At 44.3% G+C, this 5,844-nt stretch overlaps 1 pseudogene; it reads left to right on the top strand.

Moving 5' to 3' along the window:
• Positions 1-363: 363 nt before the first annotated feature.
• On the top strand, positions 364-1,736 carry LOC140321238 (prolyl hydroxylase EGLN2 pseudogene; annotated as a pseudogene).
• Positions 1,737-5,844: the final 4,108 nt, after the last annotated feature.

The following is a 5,844-nucleotide window of genomic DNA, read 5'->3' as shown; positions in this document are numbered from 1 at the left end:
ATATATATATATATATTTATGTATTTAATCCTGCTACATGCCCTTCTCTTGCTGAGCCCACACACACACATATATATATATATATATATATATATATATATATATATATATATAAATAATCCTGCTACATGCCCTTCTCTTGCTGAGCCCATGCTGTGTGTGGATCAGCAGCTTCCCTGCACACAGAGCTGTCACCTACTATCTACTATTACTACTCGTAGTGTCGGTTTGTATCCGCGCCCTCCAGTGGCCACGATGCGGCAGCGCAGCTTGTCCCCCTGTCACATGACCATGGTGCACGTGTATATGACACAAAGCCTTATGGAGGGGGAGACTTGGTCCAGAAGGAGGGGGCAGCTCACTAGTATTACACAAGCAGCCACTTCTCTGCCGGGAGGGGGGTGGGGGGTTTGTCTGATCTGAACATGACCAGCCGAGCCATGGGGCGAGCGCTGGGAGCCGTGTAGAGACTGGGCTCAGGAGCTTGCACTCATCTATTCCAGGCACGGGGTAAGGTTGGGGGATGGCAGGCAATGCCACATCTCTGCCTTCTCCTACACTCAGTGTCTCTGTGATCCGATGTCTGTCCTTTGCTGGGTGTTCTGTGTGTTTATGGAGAATAACTCTGTGCTGTCTCTTCTCTAGGTAAAGTTGTGCTCTCACCTGGAGGAGTGCAGAAGAATCTCGGTGGAGAGTAGAATGTGTGTGACCTGCCATACCAGCTGAATGATGGGGCTAGGACGTGTGCTACGTGCAGGGGACATGCTGACACTGACATGGATAGAGTTCATCAGCTGGGGCAGCCTTTAAAACGTGAAGTCAAAGCGTCCAGCCAAGACCAAGGGATTTCCCGAGCCGTGTCCACTCTGCAGCACGCCAGGATGGGGGTAGACGGATACCCACAACTCGCCGTCAGGGCATCTCGCCCGCTTCCCGATGTCCACTCTACGGTCAGTTCCTTAAACGGGGGCAATAGGTGCCACCTGCACCCCTTAACCTTGCCGGAGAAAACTGAGGACCTGTCCGCCGAAGCCGAGGAAGAGGTGCTGTTGGCTTCGTGCACCATGGCGAGAACTCGGGGGGCATCCAACGCAGAAATGCCAATGGCCAGGCCGGCCAACAGGGATGTAGCTAGTTCCTATTCAGGGGAATTGGAAGGCGGCAGCAGTTGCCAAGACGTGCTGGTAAATGGGCGAAGGGATGCATTGCCCGTTAAAAGAAAGTGGACCGGTGGTGGGTTAGCGGAGAATAAAGTTATGGTGATGGCACCGGAGAGCGGACCTTCTGTATTCCCTCCCATGGAGGGCAAGAGGTGGAAAAATGAGGTACAACCCGATACCCAGGCTCCACCGGACCATACCTGCCGGGCCCATAGCGCCAAACCGGCAAGGAACAATAATTTGGCGGTTTCTCCACAAAAAATGGCCTTAGAATATATAGCCCCGTGTATGACTTACTACGGCATTTGTGTCAGGGATCACTTTCTGGGGGACGCTTTGGGATCACGCATCCTGGACGAAGTGGAATTACTAAATAACAGTGGGAAGTTTCGGGACGGACAGCTGGTCAGTCAGAGGACCATACCATCCAAAAACATTCGTGGTGACCAGATCGCCTGGGTGGAAGGGAAGGAGCCTGGTTGTGAGAACATTGGGATCCTCATGTCCAGGATAGACGAGGTTATCATGCACTGTAGTGGAAAACTAGGCAACTACATTATTAACGGCCGGACCAAGGTGAGCTGAATTCTTTATTTCCCTTTTACCTTGTGGTTTCCTTGGAGGTTCTTACACTCCTGTAGATGTGTAGCACCACAGACCTGCAGATCTTTTGCTAGATTTCATAAAAAATCCCTTTAATTGTGCAATGACCCCAACTTGCTTAAAGTGACTCTGTCATAGGGAAAGTGTGGGGGCTGCCATCTTTTAAACATATTACTTGCTTGGCCTAGCTTTAATACCGATGAGTTAGACCTAAAAAAAGACTTAATTCTATATTTGTTTCATTAAAGCCAAAGCTAATGCATGACAGCCAGGAAATTTCCATTTTCAAAGGAGAGATTTGCAATGGCCACCCCCTATGACAAACACACTTTTAAATGGCTGAATACTTAAGGCATGCTGTAAGGACAAACAATAAAGTTGTGTAGATCATTTTAGCATTCCTTAACTAATAATTCTAGTTTGAAGTCCCTCCGTCATTACATGTGCTACGTAATGGAACCATCCTAAAAGCAAAAAATCATCAGAAATAGCATAGTAGGCAATTGAAGGAGCCATTAACATAACTGCACAGGATATTAGATCTTATTGTTTCTCAACCATGGTTCTGTGGAACCCTAGGGTTTCTCCGGAGGTTTTTGAGATATTTGTGACTCAGGTTAATTTAACTGACGCCAATAGCCACTTTTTGGCTATCTAAGGATGACATTATTCCCACTGTGGCCAGCAATGTAAGGCATTCTTTCTACTGACCACCACACTAATATACTGTGAGCTTGGGATATAATAATTATAGAAAGGGTTCCCTGAGAGCTGAAAGTTATTTCCACGTCTCCCTCAAAGTCTAGAACTGTGTTATAATATAGCGTGTGCATTTTCTGACTTTCTCGCCCTCAAAGCTTGCAATCTTCCGTGCATAGGAAGCGATCTGGGTCTTGTAATCCTTGGCTTGCATGCAGACAGGAGATGGAAACAGGTGATATTTGTCAGCCTTGTAACCTCTGGGCCATGGTGCTGTTTGGTCAATGTGATCATGTTTAATAAGTAGAGCAAAGCTTACTAAGCTTAAATGTCACGTATTTCTGTAAGAGTGGCTTAGTCGTGCCGGCAGATTAACGGCCATTGCAGGAGCGTAGTAGACAGAATGTGGAGGACGTACCATATCAGAGTGTCACATTCCATAATAGATACATCTGGCAATTGTGTTGCAAAATATTTGTCATATTTGGGTAGTGCCTACTTGGTTGGTAGTTAACTTCATGGTGAAGATCTGAGTGATTGTAAGGGCAGAGACGCCCTATATGGGCAGATGGTACCAACAACTATGTGCTACCATGACCCGACTAAATCTTTTGACTCAGCAGATGTAAGTTTATTTTTCTTTTAACTAAGGCTGCGTACACACGGGCAATAATTGTCATTGGAAAGAATCTTTCATGATCCTTTCCAACCACTAACGACTGCACGATGCATGAATGGGTGTTGTACATACATCACCATTCTGCTCTATGGAGAGGGGAGGGGGGAGAACGACGGAGCGGCACCCTGCTGTGCTCTCTCTCCCTTCACTTTCATTACGATCGTTTGTTGTCCATCGTCCGTGAATCCGCCAGGATGGTCTTCAGACGATGGACGACGAGTGCTGTACACATGCCAGATTCTTGTCCTGAGCCGATTATCGGACGAAAACCATTGCACGTGTGTACCCAGCCAAAGAAAGAAATTAATAATAGGTCATATAGTATTTTTCCATCAACATATCTTTGAATAGTTGGGGTACATTGGATTTGTGACTTTTGGCACCAGAAGCAGTATTGTTTTGATTTTGATTCCCCTCTAGCATCACTTACACCTAATATTTTTGTAACTTTCATAACCTTTCCCTCCGCCCACCATAAACAGACAACATCCCCTCCCACTAACACTGAAAGGTAAGGTAACTTCTATCCCTACCCTCAATGATACCAGTCAGCATTATACTGGCCACACATGGCGTAATCATTTAGTTCTGCTAAAGTGATCCAAGTGTTAACCAGGGACCCTCCATTCAATTGATTTAGAGGGCTCCTGGCTGATTTTGCTTCTGCGTCATCATTTCGAATATTGTCAATTGCTTCTGATTGCTCAAACCAATATCCGTGTATGTGCTAAAGAACCGATCACATTAAGGATCAGTGGAACTATTGGCTTAGATCAAGGATATTTTATTTTACTATTTTAATTCATTGCAAGGCGCAGAATAATGCAGTGTGTGTTGTGTCATTACGATAAATGTCCTAAATCATTATATCAAAGCTCAGTCCCCAGCCCCTTTTAGCCGAGTGCACCACCCGGCACTTTTCAGCATCCACCCGGCTGTTTTTACTGATGAGTTGGGTCACAGTACAGGGACTACCACGCACCTACAATTTCTTTCCACCCAGCTTAAAAAGATTTCTGGGTTGGGAACACAAAAGTCAAGCTCCTTTATTTAGGGCTCGGAACAGATGTACCTCTTGTCTTCACCCTGATGGAGCCCCTGCCAAAAGTATTGGTGTCCTAACTTAGTCCTTAGTATGTAATGCTGATGTGTGACATTTGGTAACAGCAGGATTTTATAGGACAGAATAAGATGAACACTTTCCCCAATAACATACAGATGACATAAAAACCAATAAATAGCTCAAGCATTGCAAGTGATGCCTAACTCTTTTGCACAACTTTCTCTGTGTGCCATCAGAGTATGCCTAAGAGGTCAAGAGATTTGCTAATCCTCCATCATTTTGGTTGTCTTTTCTTCCTTAGCCAGGTGATCTATGTAGGTAACTCATGCAAGATATACAAGATTGCTACTGCAAGGATTGGGGTATATTAGAAAACCTTTGCAAGCAATAAATGTAAGTTATTGCCCACGTGGTATCCATAATGCTAAAACCAACTCAACAACCCAGATCGGCCAGTATTGGCATCTCGATCTAATGAATTGCGCTTTGTGTTTGTGAACAGTCCAGGATTCCCTGGCACTAATTGCATTCTGAATGCTCTGTATACATTGATATCCGCAGACCACATCTATCCAACTTAGTTCGGAGTATGGAAAGTTTCAGATCTCCAGTGAGGGTTGACTTTATTGGGATCCCTTGAGCAATACTTTTTCCCCCTGTTTTCTTGTAGTGAAATTCTGTCTATAACTTTTCGTTAATTTAACAATGTCAGGTTCTTTTTTGATGTCTAAATCTCCATTGGGCATTATTATCCTAATAAACGCCAGGACACATTGGGCCTGATTTAATAAAGTTTTCCAAAACTGGAGAAAATACACTATCATGGAACCTAGATGATCTAACAAACCTGGAGCATGGATCTATTCCCATCAGCAGCATTGGACAACCTTGCCCATTAAGGACTTTGGCCAAGATAAGGCTATTGTGACTTTTGCTTATGGTTTCAGTTTACAGCAATGCACTGCAGTGCATATAAATGAAGGAGGCCTTCAAAGAAAACTGAAGGTCTGCTTCGCTGCTAGCCCTTCCACCACCTAAAAATAAAAAGTTTTAAATAATGTGCTAGGTCCTGGATGGTGCAGGTGACATCGCTGCTCCGTCCTTGCACGAAAAAATCATTCCAAGGTAATCTAGTGGCGAAATAACCTGGAAGAAGGTGAGTGATTATTAAAATTTTTGCAATTTTTTTTTTTTTTTTTTTTAAGGGCTCAGGGTCTGGCAGTGAAGTGGGCCTTCTATTTTCATGGAAAGTCCACTTTGAAAGAGAAAAAAAAGAAGTGGGTTTTCTTTTTATTTTTGGGAATTTTTTTCTTCTTTTAGTATGACTAAAGCGTAAACTTTTCTTTTAGACTTGCAGTTGAAAAACCACACTATTAATTGCTCCCAGCCGCCTCTCTTCAACTAAAATTCTGACAGTTGCATTGTTTGTCAACTGCTTTGTGATGTGGTTGACTAAAGCTGCGTACACACTTCCAATTTTTATCGTTCAAAATGAACGACGAACGAACTACGAACGTTCGATTGGGCAAAAATCGTTCTTAAAAAAACGTAACCGACGAACGAGGAAAGTCGTTGGAAATGAACGACCGGACCGGCGGATCGGATTGGACGACGATCGTTGACCATCGTTCGTGTGTACG

The sequence above is a fragment of the Pyxicephalus adspersus genome, unplaced genomic scaffold (assembly GCF_032062135.1).
Source record: "Pyxicephalus adspersus unplaced genomic scaffold, UCB_Pads_2.0 Sca1524, whole genome shotgun sequence".
Classification (NCBI taxonomy): domain Eukaryota; kingdom Metazoa; phylum Chordata; class Amphibia; order Anura; family Pyxicephalidae; genus Pyxicephalus; species Pyxicephalus adspersus.
Note: the sequence above shows the minus strand (reverse complement) of the source record. Positions and strands in the feature narration are given on the sequence as shown.